Source organism: Rhamphochromis longiceps, linkage group LG9 (assembly GCF_057381845.1).
Source record: "Rhamphochromis longiceps isolate RC_006_pf linkage group LG9, R_longiceps_female_GT1.1, whole genome shotgun sequence".
NCBI classification, from domain to species: domain Eukaryota; kingdom Metazoa; phylum Chordata; class Actinopteri; order Cichliformes; family Cichlidae; genus Rhamphochromis; species Rhamphochromis longiceps.
The window spans coordinates 27,109,090-27,129,277 of NC_140565.1; the positions used below are offsets into that span (position 1 = coordinate 27,109,090).

General features: G+C 40.8%; 1 protein-coding gene and 1 long non-coding RNA gene across 2 annotated transcripts in view; one reads left to right on the forward strand and one right to left on the reverse strand.

Moving 5' to 3' along the window:
- LOC146662460 (apolipoprotein D-like) overlaps positions 1–20,188 on the forward strand; it is a 41,064-nt gene that overhangs the window by 16,170 nt on the left and 4,706 nt on the right. The window lies entirely within an intron of this gene.
- Positions 3,714–10,700, reverse strand: LOC146662462 (uncharacterized). The gene is made up of 2 exons (XR_014913362.1): positions 6,289–10,700; positions 3,714–6,217 (listed from the first exon to the last, which is right to left on the reverse strand). It is a non-coding gene; the product is annotated as an uncharacterized LOC146662462 (long non-coding RNA).

Sequence of the window (20,188 nt, forward strand, 5' to 3'; positions counted from 1 at the left end):
TCTCCTGCTAAAAAAGGCTCAGGTGATGCAAGTTCTCTTATTCTAAGGTGAGGACAATATCTTAGGAAATTTTTCTAATAATTAAAAAAACCCGATAGAAAGGTTTTGTTTGTGTTCAGTTTATCATTTTTCTTTAAAAAAAACAAAAAGGCGATCAATTTATTCTGCAGTAGATATTGCCTTTTTAATCCTCAGTTTTATTTTGTAAAGCTGGCTCATGATCAATCAAATTTGTACAGCATGCTTCTCTTGATTGATCAGTGTGTGTGATATCCAGTAAGTAAATATTGACTGTGTACCTAAACACAGATGTAAAAAAAAAGTGGGTATACTGAAGCTATAATAAGCTCTAGGTGCAGCTCTTACACAACATAACTTTTGTAATCGAACAAAGAAAGCATGCTGTGATCTCAGTTCAACTTTGAAGGTGCAGCCCGGATCAAAACCTGTATGAACACAAATTAAAAAAACAAATTAAACAAAGCTGTTGTAAAGGCTCACCTTTCAGCATATTCACTTCACCAGATGCACCTTGTTTTTTTTCCTCGCCTTTGATTGGGTGTGGTGCTTGGCCTTAATTGCACTCACCTGTCACTCGTTATAGAAGGACTGCACTCACCTACCCCTCACTCTTTTCTCACTCCCACATGGGGCGGCAGCTGAGGTTCATGTATTGTTTCGAGTTACTTAAATCATACTTTGTCCTTTTTAGAGATAGCAGTCCGTGTGTGTCTTTCCTTCCTTTACCCATTATTCAATAAAACGACAAAACCTGTAAATGATTGACTGCTTATTCTCATTCTAATCGGATGAGCCCATGATGATGACTACTTAAACCCTGAACCTTCCTTCCTCCAAAACATGGTCCTCCGAGCCGGAGTAGCGTTAGCGTCATGTAGATTTGAGACGTTCCGGTCGTGAAAGGCGACCTCCTGCCCACCTGCAGCAGTATGACGTTCAGTATCCTGGAAGTAGAAGTGCTAGATGTGATACAGAGAGTCAAACAGAATGCCAGCATAGTGACACAGACACACATGGGCTACAGGATCCTGACGGGGAGTCAGGAAGTCTACCAGAGACATCCCCTGCTCCTTTACCCACCAATCAAGATGAGGTGATGAGGGAACTCCTGATGACAATGAGGGAGATTAGGCAAATCATGATTCAGTTATCTCCTCCCCATTCTCGCAGTTCCTCCAGATCTTCAATTCACACTGTCTCATCTGATGAAAGCAAATCCTCTGTATGCGGTTTATAAGCCATTCCCCAAACACATCAGCAACATGAGCAGTTCCCAGTGATTGATCCAGCAACATGTCAATCACACTCTCAGCCCCCACAGGTTAGCCGTCACTCTGGTGCAGTTCTGGCTGCTAGCCCTCCTGTCCCTAATTCAACAATATTAGATGCTGCAGTTCCTTCAAGTGGTTTGCCTAGACCAGTTTTTCCTACACCAGATGAGACTCCTTTTAATTTACTGGTCACACCACTGCAAGGTCCGCACCAGATTTCCTGTGTTCAACCTGCTGTTCATCTAGATGAAGACCCCGCTCAACCTCTTGTTTGAATTCCAGAACCAAGGCAGCACCCTCCTGTAAAGCAGCAACCAGCTACATCTGATGGTTTGCATGCACAAAAACCTTCGGTACCCATTACTGCTAGTTCTAGTCACCCTGTTAGCACTAGAACACATGTGTATAAGCTTGAGGGTCCGTCTTTCCCAGACCTTACCAGAGAAGATGAAATCCAGTATAGGCTGTTACGAATGGCCCTTACTAACCTGCTTGGCCCTCATGAGACGGAGCACTTTAAATATCATGTCCTTCTCGATCATCTGAAAGTAGACCAAGCTAAACGGTTAGCTATTTCCTTTTCCTATGCTCCTGACCCATACACTCAAGCCATCAAAGCTCTTGATGAGCGTTATGGGCAACCAAGACAGCTAGCATTGAAAGAGCTACGGAATATACTGGAGCTTCCTCCTATCAGAGCAGGTGATGGTCGGACTCTGGATAACTTTGCTCTTCGTGTGCAAGCTTTAGTTGGTTTACTTAGCACTATGGGTGATCATGGACAGACAGAACTAAATTGTGGCTCCCATGTCGATCGCCTACTTGAAAAGTTGCCCGCAGAGCATTCCAGTCGCCTCAAACGGCACATTTACAGGGAACAAGGAGATATGATGTATGACTTACCTTTGTTCTCATCCTGGTTGCAAATGGAATGCAAGTGTCAACCAAGAAAGGACAGTCCTGTTTCATCCTTTAACCAGCCACGACCTGCCCATAAGTACACCTCTCCACTCACAACAATGTTACATGGTTCAAATGCATCCGATCCTGTACACTATTAGATTATTCTGTTATTATATGTTACCTTATATATGTAATCAAAGTAGTTGAATTAGAATACTGCTGTAGATCACATTATACCCTTTAATATAGAGTGTGTGAGCTGTATGTAGTTTAGTTCTCATTATACTTTTGAGTTAACAGAACATATTCACATATTAGTTCATTAGATAAATGTGCATCACTCTGTATCCTTGATCTGCTGGGAATGTGTTACACTGTTTTCTTGACATGCTTAATTGTTGAATCATGAAGAGAAGGTTGTAAGCAGGAGACTCTGTGTCTAAAGACAGGGGAGATAGATAGACCACATTCCACACCCCCACCTTACAGAAAGCAGAGAAACAACTGCCGAGGTCATAACTTAGGCGCTGTAACAGAGAAAAAATGTGATGTTTTGGCTTTTACGACTAGCTGGGGGCCACTAGAGACTATAAAAAGCTGAGCAACCCGTCACCATTTTGAGACATGTGCCTGACCCTCTGGTAGCATCTCTCCCGTCCGGACGTTGTAATGCTCTGACTGTTGAATTGTATGGAAATAAATGATTGTTGATTGAGCATTTATACACCGAGTATTGTCCCTCCTTCAGCCCAAAGATTCAAAGAATTGGGAGATTTCAACAACTTGGTGCCGTGACCCGGATCTTTGGTGTGCTGAGGAGGTGCAGATTTGACCTTTGGTGAGATCGTGAGGCGAGGTGAACAGAGGACCGGTCCAAAAATAAAAAGGTAAGCACAGCCTGTTGTATTATAAATACCAAATGTGCATATTGGGCTTTCCAAATTAATCTGTTCACTGAGTCACATGTATTTTCACAGTAAATTTGTCGGTGTCTGGTTTTTGGCGCAAGATACTAACAACATAAGTTGAGGCTGAATTCCAGTGTGTTAAATAAACTGCTTCTACCGAGATACTAATAACATACTACGTTGGACTAGTTGCAGTAAACTGCTTCTACCGAGATACTAATAACATACTACGTTGGACTAGTTGCAGCCACTTTAACTTCCACATTTAATTTTGTCTAATACTGGCTTCTGTAGCAATAATACATTAGAATTTATTCTGAAGACGCGGCTATTAGTCCAGTACACTGAAGTCGAGGTTTGTTTATTTTGTTTATGGTGTCAGTGACGTCCTGGCTTTTGCCGGCTATGAAATAGAAGTTGATTTAAGGAAAAGCAGATGCTGGCTTCACGGTGCAGTTGAACGCTGGCAACGCGAGAGCGAAACACGTCCGTAGGTTTGGTTTATGATACGGCGTGTTCCGGTGGTGCGGCCGTGAAGTGCAGTAGTGGTTGGTGCTAGTTTTAGTACATTGGATAGAGGTTTTGACGGTGGTTTGTGGCGTCAGTCGAGTTTTAAGGGCTGCGGTCATAATACAAAGTAAAATTTTAAGTACATAGCAACACCTGGTTTATGATGTCAGGTATAACTTCGGGGATGCAAGCATCACTTTTATGATGCGACTTTGCCCCGTTGTGGCGGTCATAAGCGCAGAGAAAGGGGTATTTTGGTCTATGGTGCAGTGTGCTTTAAGAAGATCTAACAGTTGAGCTCAGAAGTTTCTGTGTAATCTTCCACTGATGAGGAACGCTCTCTGTGTGTCTCACTGATGGTGTAACGCGCTGTGTGTGTAAGGCGCGCTCTGGCTGTGTGTGAGGCGCGCTCTGGCTGTGTGTGAGGCGCGCGCTGAGTGTGTTTCTGTGTGTGAAGTCTGAACACAGTGACAGTGACGGTTGATGTGTTTGATTAGGAGGACACTAGAGCAAAGACACATTTTAGGATCAAAGGTTGATGCCTAGTGTACCTGTGGAACATTTTGCCTATGGAGTGGCGACCCTCCTGTTCGTGGACGCGCGGCCAGGACCGGCGGCGTCCGGGTGCCGAGGTGGTGACTTGGGGAGGTGAGGGCCCCCGCATAGCTACGGAAATAACACTGGAACGGCCGTGTAATCACGGGTTCACATTTATTCCGGACTAGAACAAGACACATTTTGCGAACAAAGGTTGAGTCTAGATTAGTAAAGAAATATAAAAAGGTTGAATTCCTTGTTTCAGTGGTTGAAATTGTTGTGTGCCTGTCCCCTGACGAGTGTGAAATTAAAATAAAGAGGGAATTTGGAGCCACATAGAGATAGACGGGCATAATTGGGTGTATTACTCTGTGGTGTAATAAAAATAAAAAGGAGAGATAGTAAGAGGTGTGCAGTGGAGAATTATGGAGGAGTACAGAGAGGAATGTGTTGGGAGACTGGCGTACAGTTTATGCTGTCAAGGTAGGCGGGTTGCCTGCTTATCTGTTTAACATGTGATGAAAATGAAATTAAATAAATCTCTTAGTGTGTTAATACAGGAAGCTGCGGACCTGGACCAACTGCCCCCACAAGCACAGCGGCCGAAGCAAAATTATAGGTAATGGGAACCACACCCAGCACGAATCAGCAGCTGTGAAAAAGACAGCAGCGAGGAGAGAATTAGAGGAGAAATTAAGAGAAGTTTTAACACATAAAATTGGGGCCAACGGACTTGTGGAGGTTGGGAAGGCGTCCGGAGCATCACAACAAAAAGGTGAAACAAAAACACACAAGCAGAGAAATCTGAGAGAAAGGCTCCTTTTAAGGTAACGCCTAGTTTGAGAAAAGATAAAATTAACCTGCTTTTATACAAATGCACATACACGCAATGAAGAAACAGCTTACACTCATGAACACGTGAAGATTTTCCAGCAAGGTTAAAGAAAAATTAACATACTTAAATGATGAAGTCTATACATTACTGACAAAGAAACCCTCTGGGTTGCAGGACAACAATTTAACTAAAAAAAAAAAAAAAGGAACACTGGTCTAACCAACCAGGCAAGACGCAACAAATTTAGTGGTAAAAAGATTCAAATTGTGACATGTTTTCTGTTGATTGATTAATAAAAGTGATTACTGAATGAAAGAAAGTTCCTTTTTTGGGCTTTTAAACATGATCTTAAGAATTTTAACATATACCGGTGTTGTCCTGTCAACTTGGTGGGTTAGGAGTTGATTATATCGGGAGACAAAAAAAAAAAAAAAAAAGGGGGAGAGAAGGCTGACACAGGGCCTGGCCCCATTGTCTCCCCTCGGAATAACACAGCCAACACAACATCATTTTCCTGTTCATTTGTTTTTGTTTTTTGTTTGTTTTTGTTTTGTTTTGTTTTTGTTTTTTCTATACATATTTAATTACAGGCTGCTTTGCCGGCCCTGAAAGCCGAGGCTGACTGGACTCCTGCTCTCCCCCATACGTGACACTGACCAAATGCTGCAACAGCTGGACCCACAACAACGACCTGAGAATGTCAACAGACCTGCAGGAATGTGATCTCATGCAGCCGAGACGGAGAGCACTAAACCTAAGGCCCGTTTCACTACACGGGGGAAAATTCCCAGACTGCGTCAGCTGACAGAGCTGTGACGAGACGCCCGCCAAGCCCGAATGAAAAGTAAGGCCGAGCGAAAGAATGCTGACCTTGATAACTCTGCATTTACACTGTGCAGGACAGTGATGGACCAACACGGATGATCGGGTGGCGAAAAAGGGCGTGACCGAGACAAGAGGAGTAACTGAGGTCAGAAGGCACCTCAGAATGGACAAAAACACAGAAGAAGATGCAGGTTTCACCTGCGGTGAACATCGACACTGGAGAAAGGACTGCCCCAATTGGGGTCAGAACCAGGACGGACTGAATTTTGAGCAGCAGCAGCAGCAATGGTCGCAAACGAACTGAAAAGGAGGGGGGCAGGACCCCAGGGCATGCTTCAGGCCGTGGTTTACCCAGAACACCAGAACAGGAAAGTGATGAACACAAACACCCACACAAACACACACATCTACATGCACTGACTCAGAATGAAGAGAAACACACACACACACACACACACACACACACACACACACACACACACACACACGTCTCCAAACACACAGATTCAGAATGAAGTGAAATACACACATGAACACGTGCACTCGTTGAGTGAGTGAGAAATGACACACACACACATACACACACACACACATTGGAATGCTGATTCACTGAGAAGTGATCCACATACACACACACACACACACACACACACACGCTGATGCAATGAAGAATGCTTTGCTTATGCTGATATGCAAAATGCTGCACACAAACATCCCAATGCATAATTTTTATGAGGAGCCATTGATTACCATTAAATACTTAGAATGTGTTATATGTCACCCAGAGGGCATTTATGTAGATTTTAGGAATAAGGTCTAAAAAAAGTTTGGTTATGAAAACAATGTCTGTGCGTGATGTCTGTTTATGGCTCAAGGCCTTGACTGAATTCTTTGCTGTGCTTCACACAGCCCTGATGAGGAACAGTGGCACAGAGTGAAAATGATGAATTAATAGTGTAAGTTTAGGTTGGAGTACGGCATTTTCTGTGATTGAGTTTTAATTCAAGGAGGAACAAAAGGTGTTACGGCACCTGAGGTTCTCATTCCCACACAATATTGTCCCGGCAGGAAGCAAAATTTTCCTGTGAATTTCGGGTTGATTGTTTGGTTTTGTTTAGCGCTAGCTTGATTTTATCAGTGAGCTTTGGCTTGTGTTCTTTCTCGTAAGCGAGAGAGGATAGTTTTATGCTTGGACATGTCTGCAACGGGCCCTAGTTTATGTTATTGTTATTAGTGTTTTGTTGGTTATGTCTGTTTTCGTTTTGTTACAGTGCACTGAGATAAGAAAATCTGAGAGGTGTGATCCACCGGTGGTGATATGTTGATATTTTGTGAGTTTATGATTTAACAATCAGCTCTTTAAACCAGGCCTGAAAGATTGAAATTTAAAGCGCTATGAAATATTCTTACAAAAACAGTTGCAAAGTGTGCTTCTCCATGATTGTAATTGGCTTGGGAGAAATTCACTTATAGGGAACACTGAGAAGTTCTGAGTCTAAAAGGATTGCACCGAGTCAATCCGGCCCAAAAAACAACAAGGAATTGTTTTCCTTTAAAATGATGACGTCATCTTGCTGGTGATGGATGCTCGAATAGGTTGCGCGTGAGACTCCATTATCAGCAACATCTGGTATGAATGTGTGTGGAGGTATGCATGTGAATGGACTGTGATGGACTGACGACTAAAAGCTTTGACTGACTTGATACTGAGACAATGACTGCACCCACTTTAGGATTAGTAAATGCCAATAAACAATTCACCCAGCCGACAAGAGAAGGGTGGATGCTTCGCTTTGTTTTGTTTTGTTTTTTCAGGAGCAGGAGGATAAGAGAGACTGGAGGAGGAGACTCTAGCTTCACATAAGTATGAACTGCAGACTTAACACTGTGGTTGCTGATTTTGAGTTACTGATGTTTGCATTAAGAAAACTGTGCTATATTAGCTGTGTTTTGATTAAGGTATCATGTTATATTATTGGGAATGCCAAATGCTACAGTGGAGATAACTATTGATATCACTCATGACTGGAATATGTTACTATTAACCACAGCAGGCCACTGTAAAAAAGTCAATTAAATTTTATAGAGGAAAATCGCCAAAATTTAACAATACCTATGAATGGCTTGCCACATTCAGAATAGAGATATGCAATAATAAACATTGGTCCACATGATTTAGGTTCTCACTTGAAATAGTAAGTTATTAAATGTAGAATATAATCGACAGGGACATTTGATAGGATGTGGTACTGAAAAAGAACAAGAGCAAAGTAAATAAAGAAAATATTGTGTTTAGTTTGGATAAATTCAAATTAAAATGTACCATTACACTCAGAGGATCAATATGAAATAAAACATATGCAAAATTTGTAGGAAGTACATGACTGATAACTGTTCTGTCCTGAGCGTTTGTTTCTAGAGCACCCACTTGACCACACCAACAGTTTCTCGCCACCGAGGAGGGGTACTTGCAAAAAGAATAAAATAAAAATCTGAGTTTAACAAAACATTTTAAATGTAAATATCAAGCTTACCTTTCTTTTTCCATGAAATGTGCTTGTGGGCACGCCAGCCATTTTGAAAAGGTGGGCAAAACAATTGGCAAGGCCACACCCCCACACATGTGATATAATTTTAAAGGTACTGTTGCCCTCTCTAAGAAACATCAGGAATTAGAGGAGTGGCAAGTAGAGTATGCGAGCTACAAGCAAAAACTAAAATGTGTACTACAGTGTGCAAAAATGAAATACTGGGTCATCAGGGGGTCATGAGGGACATTTATAAAACTAAAAGTCCCACTAACCTTAAAGTGCACTTGAAAAGCCCACACAAGAAGGTTAACCTAGCTTACCTAGAAGACCTCATCAGGGGGAGCACACTCCCCCTCCTTGAAGAGCTCACCCACTCAACCCGCATCCCCAGAAAACAGCTAACCCCAGATAAGGCAGCGTGATGTATCCCGAGACAACAGGACTGGGACATCTAAATAAAGGTGTGAAACAATCGCCTTCAAAAGGTTATCAATTCACTTGAACCAAAATTAGGACCACTCGGTGCGGCAAGAGTTAATAGTTATTAGTCTCAACACCCAAGGATAACCAGAAGAGCATGACTGATATGATGGAACTGGGATTTTGTTACACTTAATTTTTGCAAAACACAAATAAACTAAATTGAAACTAAGGATTTTCAGAAAATAAAAACTACACTAAACTAGCAAAGAATTGGTAAAAACTAATTACAACTGGTAAAAATTGAAAATCTGGAGTCGAAACTAAATAAAAATAACAACTAATGGAAATGGCGAAAAGTTTAAAACCCTGGTGCAGAGATTGGCAAATCTGACCAGGAAACGTTATAAAATGGATTGTCAGGATAGTCAGCTTTAAAGCCACTTTTGACAGTCCATACTAGGATGGCATTGGACATCTTCGGGGCGGAAGAGGGTTGGTGTGACCAAGGTGTGGTTTGGCTTGTTGTATGTACATTTCAAAATGTTACAGCTCTGGATGGACCAGTTACCAGGGCATGGAAGGATGACAGACTTTATTACATGAGGAGAAGGGACATTTTCGGGATCGAAGATCCTCAGGGATGACAAGGCTGGAGCAACGGTACTCGAGAGAAGAATTTCTGATACTTTCTGAGATATGATGTCACCAACCTTCTCTTTTAAGTGTCTAGCTCTGGTGAATTGACACATGGGAGTGTGTCAAAAAAGGGGGAAGTGGAAGTTGAGTTTGAACATCAAACAATGGTGATATGAAAATTTCTATGAGTTTATTTTTGTGTTTAATAAATTAGCTATGTAGTTAACTTAAGCTTATAATGTGTTAGACTTAGAAAGGGTTCACTAATTTTTGATTTCTTTTACACACACATAGATTATGATTAGAATAAGTCCTGAACATAATATTTTAAACCAAATTTGAATCATTAGAAGAACAATGGATAACAATATTAGATTATCAAGGCTAGGGAGAGAGGTGTTTTGGTTTTCTGTCTCTTGCAGAGAAAGGAACAGACATCAGACGGGGACCCGGAGATGTGAGGACCCTTCACAGCAGAGACAGATGTAGGGACTGCCGAGACAGCAACTGGGGTCAAGTGTCATGACGTTTGGGCTCCTGGAGAAGATGGATCCCACAAACACAGCAATAACCATGAAGGGGTTGGCGAAAACCAGGAACACCAGACCAACGAGGTTCAAGAGGCTCTTGGCAAAAAGGGGGACACGCCGGTGACCCCAAAATACACAGATCTTTGTTTGAAATCGGGGCAGAATAATCCCCAGAACTGTGCAATGACTAAAGGGTGGTCTAACCCCGGAGGTCGAAGAAAGAAGCTGAGAATCACCCAACTGGAAGACACTGGTAGCTGCAGCAATAAAAATAAAGGTTAAAAGCTCCTTAGACAGAGGTTCTAGTCTAAGTACATTTGAAAGGTATAAGGGGGCATTAAAATGGGAGTGGAAAACTGGAGCACCAAAATAAAGCTGTGGGAGAATTGGGGAGTGATGGGAGAGTCATCTGTAACTGCTGTTATGGTTGTAAATCTAACTTTGCTTGCATCTGAACTGCGTGAACACAGAGGTCATCCCACATATGGTCCACCCGTTAAAGGGGGACAGAGGGCCTCAGGATCAAGAAAACTTGGACCTTGCGACCCTGGAGTGCATGTTGTAAGTGATCTCTTTCAGAGATCAAAAGGGGGAATTATTAGATTATTCTGTTATTATATGTTACCTTATATATGTAATCAAAGTAGTTGAATTAGAATACTGCTGTAGATCACATTATACCCTTTAATATAGAGTGTGTGAGCTGTATGTAGTTTAGTTCTCATTATACTTTTGAGTTAACAGAACATATTCACATATTAGTTCATTAGATAAATGTGCATCACTCTGTATCCTTGATCTGCTGGGAATGTGTTACACTGTTTTCTTGACATGCTTAATTGTTGAATCATGAAGAGAAGGTTGTAAGCAGGAGACTCTGTGTCTAAAGACAGGGGAGATAGATAGACCACATTCCACACCCCCACCTTACAGAAAGCAGAGAAACAACTGCCGAGGTCATAACTTAGGCGCTGTAACAGAGAAAAAATGTGATGTTTTGGCTTTTACGACTAGCTGGGGGCCACTAGAGACTATAAAAAGCTGAGCAACCCGTCACCATTTTGAGACATGTGCCTGACCCTCTGGTAGCATCTCTCCCGTCCGGACGTTGTAATGCTCTGACTGTTGAATTGTATGGAAATAAATGATTGTTGATTGAGCATTTATACACCGAGTATTGTCCCTCCTTCAGCCCAAAGATTCAAAGAATTGGGAGATTTCAACAACACGCAGCACAACCCATCATAATGACTAAGGCAAGATGTGCATATTGCTGCTCACCTGAACACCACATTAGCAAGTGCCCTGAGTTCATTAACAAGACAAAGGAGGAGAAAATAAACTGGATAAAGAGAAACAAACAGTGTTGGCGTTGTGCTAGAACTCATCAGGCTGCGAAGTGTGATCTGAGGAAAGCATGTGCCACCTGCATGGAAAGACATTTACAGATCCTATGTGAGAGGAATCAGACCTAGAACTGACTAGAAATTATCACTCAGAACTGTCCATCAAGAACTTGAAACTATTCAAGGTTCTTCTTTAAGTTTCCAGATTTCTCCCATCGCACATCCAGAGAAAACTTACACAATAATGCCTTCGCTACAAGTCACTTAACACTTTCAGACCACACCTACCCCGTATCATCTCTCCAACGGAGATACAAGCATCTCCAAGGTATTCCATTACCCTTTATTAACAAAACAGTTCCACTACTGCTCTGATCATACCCACCTTATTACGCCTATTGCAACAGTTAGACATGGACCATTTGGATCTCCTGCAGCAGTCAAAACCCGCTTAGGATGGACACTCCAAGGTCCAATCACAGACTTCCAACACCAGAGCAGTTCCACGCATGCCCAATGTTTGTTCACATCTTCCAGTTCAGGTTCAGGAGAACCGTTCCAGCACATCCTTGTGTCCGCTGATGACTCTGAATTCATTCAGCCACCTCATACTCTACCATCAGCAGCACCTACGTCGTCACCGGCAGTGCCAATATCACCAGTTCCACCGCCTGTGGCTGCCATTCCGCCAGTGGTCAGGGCGCTGCCTGCTCCTGCATCACCTGGTCCTGCCTCTGCCAATCCCCGTACATTGCCCCCAGCACCTGCAAAACTGCCTGAAGGTCTGCAGTTCTGGGCCTGATGCTGCATCCCACGCGGTTGGCATTTAGACCTGCTTTGCTGCCACCGCTGGCTACATGGTCGGCCCCCTGAACTGTCTGGCCTGCATTGTCGACCTCTAGGTCGACCCCCTGAACCTATATTAGACCTGTAGCATGTCTGATTCCTCTGTCCCCGCTTTGTGAAAAAGAGCATCTCTAATCCTTTGAACATATTTCTCAGTAGAAATATGGGGGCGGCTGTTGTAAAGGCTCACCTTTCAGCATATTCACTTCACCACCAGATGCACCTTGTTTCTTTTCCTCACCTTTGATTGGGTGTGGTGCTTGGCCTTAATTGCACTCACCTGTCACTCGTTATATAAGGACTGCACTCACCTACCCCTCACTCTTTCCTCACTCCCACATGAGGTGGCAGCTGAGGTGAGTATCTCTTTGAGTCTCCTGAGTTCATGTATCATTTCGAGTTACTTAAATCATACTTTATGTCCTTTTTAGAGATAGCAGTCCATGTGTGTCTTTCCTTCATTTACCCATTATTCAATAAAACGACAAAACCTGTAAATGATTGATAGGGATGGGTATCGAAACCCGGTTCTTGTTGAGAACCGGTTCCCACTGTTTCAATTCCTTGGAATTGTTTGCCATTTTTGCAAACGATTCCCTTATCGATTCCAGTCGCCCCGAATGACGTCACCACGTTGAGGAGCGTCATTTACCTGGCAGGAAACATGGTACCTAAGCGGCTCAAACGCTCAAAAGTTTGGTTATACTTTACGAGAACGGATGACAACAGGGCAACTTGCAAAGTAGATATTTCATTTAAGGGAGGAAACACTACGGATATGCAAAAAACACACGATGACCTTAAATGAATGTCGTGTTTTTAATTCTGCTCCGGACTCATGAATCTCAACCCAGCAGCAGCGGTAACGTTTGCACGTCCTCTCCCGTTAATGCGGCAGGTAAATAACCAACAACAGTGCATATTATGTTAGCGCCATCTGCCTTATTACAAAACCTGACATTACTGTGCATTTAGGTGACCATGATGAGAGAGACAGACAGAGTCTGGCTGGCTCAGATGCTGGCAGTTCTCGCTGCAGTCTACCGGTAGCGTCTCCTTTCAGGCCAGGATAGACGAATGTCACGAGCAGTGACTAAGTTTGTGGTAAAAGGCTTGAACCCATTTGCCACAGCAGATGCCCCCGATTTTTGGTAAGTGAATGTGTTTAATTGTAGGCAGGGACATTACTGGATCTTCTTGTGTAATTGCTGCTGAATAATTTATGTTACACTTTGTTATTGTTACAGAAGAATATTTATTTTATTATTTTACATTTACAATTTTTTTTTCCCTGGGGACCCTGTGACACCCCATTGAAGAGCCGTAGGCTCTGGATCTCTTAAGATCTCACTGTTGGGTTTGTAAGGCCATGTTACTCCTAAATTTCTATCTTGTTCAAAGAGAAGATATAAAACAAAGTTCTAAGCTAATCGAACTTAGTGTTCTCCTTTTTTAAAAAAAAAGAATCGATAAAGAATCGAATCGTTAAACAGAATCGAAAATGGAATCAGAATCGTGAAAATCTTATCAATACCCATCCCTAATGATTGACTGCTTATTCTCATTCTAATCGGATGAGCCCATGATGATGACTACTTAAACCCTGAACCTTCCTTCCTCCAAAACAAAAGCTTTAAAAAAACCCCTCATAAATGAATTGTCGTTGTGTATAGTACCTGGGTAGGTTTGATGAGTGTGAAAAGGTGAATAGGTGGACGAAAGAGGGCTAAGGTTATGGACCACACAAGAACCAGGGAAACTTGGAGTCAGCTTCTCATATTGCAAACATTTTTTTAATCATCCCCATATGTTTGTCATCTTTTTCAACATACTTTTCATGTTATTGTTCTCCTTGGTTGCTATTTTGTTAAGCATAATTATGCACTTGAAATGATCATAAACTACCTACTACAGACACTTATGCCTGTAGAATAACAATAACATCATGTGATTAATGACACAGCAGCATCAGTTTGATGACATTCTGTCTGTCGCTGTCAAAATGCATTTTGGTCTTTTAGATTTTTAGCCTTAATACAGTTTAAATTAGATGAGACACATAAAAGTTCATAAAGCTATAATGAGGAGGAAACTGACTAAAGAGATTTTCTCTTTAGTCAGTTGATAATCTCTCCCACTGGAATAGCGTCTTTATTTTTTCTTTTCAGTTTTCTTTTTTTTTTTTCTAGTTCTTTCCTACTATCCATACTTGTCTACTGACTACAGCAGCAGTAGTAATACGATGGCACTATTCCAATATGGTGGCCAACCAAACCCGTTTGACAACCTGTTTGACCGGTCTCAGCTTGCAGTGATGGAAGCATTTTATTTTAAAAACGGCACAAAATGTCAATTTCTTCTGAATGGGCAATTTCAGCCTTTTCACAAGCGTTTCGTTTAATCATACCACTAGTTTTAGTTTAACTAGTTTTTTACGCATCTACTGGGGTTTCTTTCACGGGTTGATGCGACCATTTTATTTAAAAATCGGGATTTCGGGATGTTGAACTAGATGGAGACAGAGCCAGCTAGTTTTGTTTTGTTTTTTTTAACACAAAATGTTTTTTGTTTTGTTTTTGTTTTTTAAAATAAATGTTGATGTTGTAGCGATTTGGCACATTATAAGTAAAATTGAAGCACACAATCCCGTCGCACAACATCAACATTTATTTATATACAAAATAAAAATGCTTTTTTCTTTTTTACAGAAAAGAATTGTAACTTCACAATTCAACACCATTTACGTGGGTTCATAGGGTAAGTCCTCATCTTTAACCCATAGTGATTTGGGTAATTTCTCAGGGCCTTGGAAGGGTGGCCATATCAGGATACATGTTTGAAAAAGGATACATGCTTTTAAAAACGTGGTAAAATGCAGGTTACATGTTTTAAAAAAGAAAAATCTGGATGCATGTTTGAAAAAATAAGCAGGGTAGCTGTTTGAAAGATACGGTACAATACGTTTTTTGTTTTTTGGAAAGAATCAGTGTTTCAGAGAAAACATTAGCAGCCTCCTTTGTAACACTCTGTGATCAACCGTAGCTGCCCGATTTTCACCTCGTCCAACCCCACCAGATTGTGGTATGCCTCGGCGATGGCGTCAAAGACTTTCCTTACCGATGTCAGTTCGTGCAAGAGAGTCTCCTCACCCCTCGTTTCATTCCTTCCATTCAACGTCTGCTGATTGCCCACAACATCAAAATGGACGACGTCAAAGTCCGCACGATGGCGTGACAACTTGTGTATTAGACACCCTCACTCCAAAAGCATATATCTATATAATTGGAATCTCCAAGAACATCATCCTAAAACGGCATTCGGGGGGTTGTTACAGTAAAATAATTTTTTTTTAAAAGCAGTAAAATTTTCATCTGAAAATGTTGAATTTTAGTAAAAACAATGCTTTGTAGCTTGATACTGTCATTACAGACAAAGTGGACGTTTAAAAGTCTTTTGTATTAAGCGTTTGAAATGCAATATGTCTCCTTATCAGCTGGAAATATTAAAGCCAGAACTTACAACACAATACTTTTTACTTAATGTACAGGGTTTCCAAAATAAGTTTTATTTCAAGTAAACAAACAAATACATTTGATTCAGCTAAAACAGATCATCACATTTATTCTTGTAAAGGGTTTTCTAAAAAGTTGAATTTTATGTAAAGCGTTTCCTAGCCTGTTAGCCGCGTTGCCCTGTATTGAACTTACAGGGAGTGCAGAATTATTAGGCAAGTTGTATTTTTGAGGAATAATTTTATTATTGAACAACAACCATGTTCTCAATGAACCCAAAAAACTCATTAATATCAAAGCTGAATGTTTTTGGAAGTAGTTTTTAGTTTGTTTTTAGTTTTAGCTATTTTAGGGGGATATCTGTGTGTGCAGGTGACTATTACTGTGCATAATTATTAGGCAACTTAACAAAAAACAAATATATACCCATTTCAATTATTTATTTTTACCAGTGAAACCAATATAACATCTCCACATTCACAAATATACATTTCTGACATTCAAAAACAAAACAAAAACAAATCAGCGACCAATATAGCCACCTTTCTTTGCAAGGACACTCAAAAGCCTGCCATCCATGGATTCTGTCAGTGTTTTGATCTGTTCACCATCAACATTGCGTGCAGCAGCAACCACAGCCTCCCAGACACTGTTCAGAGAGGTGTACTGTTTTCTCTCCTTGTAAATCTCACATTTGATGATGGACCACAGGTTCTCAATGGGGTTCAGATCAGGTGAACAAGGAGGCCATGTCATTAGTTTTTCTTCTTTTATACCCTTTCTTGCCAGCCACGCTGTGGAGTACTTGGACGCGTGTGATGGAGCATTGTCCTGCATGGAAATCATGTTTTTCTTGAAGGATGCAGACTTCTTCCTGTACCACTGCTTGAAGAAGGTGTCTTCCAGAAACTGGCAGTAGGACTGGGAGTTGAGCTTGACTCCATCCTCAACCCGAAAAGGCCCCACAAGCTCATCTTTGATGATACCAGCCCAAACCAGTACTCCACCTCCACCTTGCTGGCGTCTAAGTCGGACTGGAGCTCTCTGCCCTTTACCAATCCAGCCACGGGCCCATCCATCTGGCCCATCAAGACTCACTCTCATTTCATCAGTCCATAAAACCTTAGAAAAATCAGTCTTGAGATATTTCTTGGCCCAGTCTTGACGTTTCAGCTTGTGTGTCTTGTTCAGTGGTGGTCGTGGCATCTTGACAGCTGCACGCTTGACTTTTCTCAGTTCATGGGCAGTTATTTTGCGCCTTGGTTTTTCCACACGCTTCTTGCGACCCTGTTGACTATTTTGAATGAAACGCTTGATTGTTCGATGATCACGCTTCAGAAGCTTTGCAATTTTGAGACTGCTGCATCCCTCTGCAAGATATCTCACTATTTTTGACTTTTCTGAGCCTGTCAAGTCCTTCTTTTGACCCATTTTGCCAGCGGAAAGGAAGTTGCCTAATAATTATGCACACCTGATATAGGGTGTTGATGTCATTAGACCACACCCCTTCTCATTACAGAGATGCACATCATCTAATATGCTTAATTGGTAGTGGGCTTTTGAGCCTATACAGCTTAGAGTAAGACAACATGCATGAAGAGGATGATGTGGACAAAATACTCATTTGCCTAATAACTCTGCACTCCCTGTATTTACAGTGTGTCAGTAAAGGCCGACATTCACTTCTGGCCTCTGTGTTGAATGAGCCCATGTTGGGTTTGTGAATTTGACCCCTTAAGGTTTTGAAGTTGGGGATACATGCTCCTGGTGAGCATAAGATGTCTGATAACAGCTTGACATCTCAGTTATAAATGGAATTCAAAATGGTTTTGGAAGTATGACTAATGTATAATCTGACCTCTAAGGTACGCACAACAAGCCCTAGAAGACTATGGGGGACAGTTTACTTCGTGCTATAAAAACACAAACCTTAATCTTTGATCTTCCAACATTATCTTTCTGTTCTGGTTTTAGAGTCTCTGTTTATTGAGTTGTGCTTTTGGAATCACCCTGTAGTGAGAAAAGGGTACGCTGGGAGAGAATATGGCATTATACAAGCAGAGTGTTTTGACTGTATCACTAGATCTAAGAAATACACCTGTTATTGGTTATTAAAAAGCGTTAGCTGTGGTGCAGGTTTAATTTATCATTTTTGCATGAACTGTTCAAGAATTACAGACATCTTTATATATTGATAGTGCAGGCATTTTTTACTTAAGTAGAAGTATAGCTGCTAACGTCAGAAATACTCAAGTAAAAGTCTGATAATGTATGGGCTCTGAAATGTGCTCAAAGTAAGAAAGTCAAAGTAGTAACTGAATATTGTGCTATAATAAAATCTATTATTATTATTATATTAGTAGGTGAGACTACAAACTTAGTCTGGTGGTTGCGCCTGATAGAAAAACAAAACAAAACAAACAAAAAACCAATAAACTAACCCCTTGTTTAGAGGTGATTGTCAGTTTGCTGGGTTTAGAGACACAGAGTGAGAGAGATCATGTTCTACATTACTTTAAAAGTGATTTTCAGAGCTGTTGATGTATGAAACAGTGTCCATAGAGACATGGATCAACTCTGTTTATGGCATTGAGTGTTAAATTGTTTCAATAAAGCCTGCAAAATTCTTGCATTCATACTGGGGAGCAAAGAAAAGTTAGACATTGGTTGTACTATTGAAAATCAGTTTCACAAAAACCATGTAAACAGACATGAAGAAGAATGTGTTTGTAAAACTAGCGGTAAAGTATGGGAACTATAAGACAGACTGTTTCTGCTATCAAAACAGTTTGTGTTGTTAATCCTGAATGATTCTTGGTCACAACATTTTATTCCACACACATTTGGAAAATCGCATAGTTTGACAATAAATATCCCAGTAAAGACGCTTCATTTCTTAAGAAATATGCAGAGGGAGTGGCCATGAAAACAATGTCACATTGTTTTCATGGCCACACCCTCACCCCAGGTGCAGAGGCCTATTTCTGTTCAGGAATGTTGTGAATACTTTGAGATTTATATTAATTGCAATTCCTACCTCTACATTTATTTTTTTGAAATATATAATTAGCACAGCGTGGCCGTGCAATTTTTTTTAGTTTTTATTCCTATCAATGATATTTTCACTTGTTACCTCTGAATTATTGAATCAGACCTAGATGACATGAAATTTTCAGCAAAATTATAATTCAAATACTCCTTTAATTATTGATTATTCTCATTAATTTTCAATCATTTTATATATTTTTCCATAGTATTACATTTGAATTTAACAGATCATTCTCTCACATAACAGACAAATATTTGTGAAATTATGATACATTTCTGAATGTATTTTTACAATCTAAATATGCATATGTACAAAAAATATGTTTAAAAAACAAGTAAATTGTGTTTTACTATATTTACAGTGATGTTATGTTATTTTACCTTTGACATGTAAAATCACAGTCTACTTATGTAAATTGAAGATATTCTAGAAAGACAGTACAAAACTGTAAAATATACAGTAAGATACTTTGACATTACTATTTTTTTGGAACAGTGTACACTTCTTGTAAATAAAACAAAACAAAACAAAAAAGCTGATTGGAAATGCATAAAAAAAACCCACCCTGCCTTGACTTTCGTTCTGCGAGCACGCACGCTCTCTCTCTCTCTCTCACACACACACACACACACACACACACACACACACACACACACACACACACACACACACACACACACACACACACACACACACACACACACAAAGAGATCATTAATACAAAGGATTGCAGCAGCTTTTTGGATTTTCACTCTTTGATGGATTTAATATGAACAGCCACATAAAATTCATTCCAATTTTTTGCCTTTGCTTCAATTAAGATGTGCCTTTAAATCTGTGATACCTGCCTTGTTCAAAAAGTTTACTGACATAGTAAAGAAGTAGCTAGGGAACTCAGTGAGCAGCAATACCTTAGGGACACTTTCTCAAATAAAGAGGATTTCATCATCTGCAGTTTGTGGGGGAAAAAAAAGTGCCACATTATAAAACAAATCAATTGATCCACAAATTATGGATGCAGACTCTTTTCAGCTATAGGTGTAAAGGTATACTTCATGCACTTAGCATTGGTGCACGCTTCATATAGGACCGGGTGCTTCCAAAAACAATAGATGAGATGTCGATGGGGGGCGATACACCTGCAGGGCACCTTGCTGTGCAAGTTTAAAACAATGAGGGTGGGGCAGGCTGTTGCTGAGCTCCGGTGTAACTGGCCAAGATAGGCCTAAGGGTCCGCTGTTGCTGGCTACTTCAGAAAATAGGCGAGACCCTGCTCGACTGGTACATCTGCGGGGCTTTTACCTTCTTGTAGAATTACAAAAAGAGCCAATACCGGCCACTAAAAACAACTAGCTGGCTCTGTCTCCATCTAGTTCAACATCCCGAAATCCCGATTTTTAAATAAAATGATCGCATCAACCCGTGAAAGAAACCCCAGTAGATGCGTAAAAAAACTAGTTAAACTAAAACTAGTGGTTTGATTAAACGGAACGCTTGTGAACAGG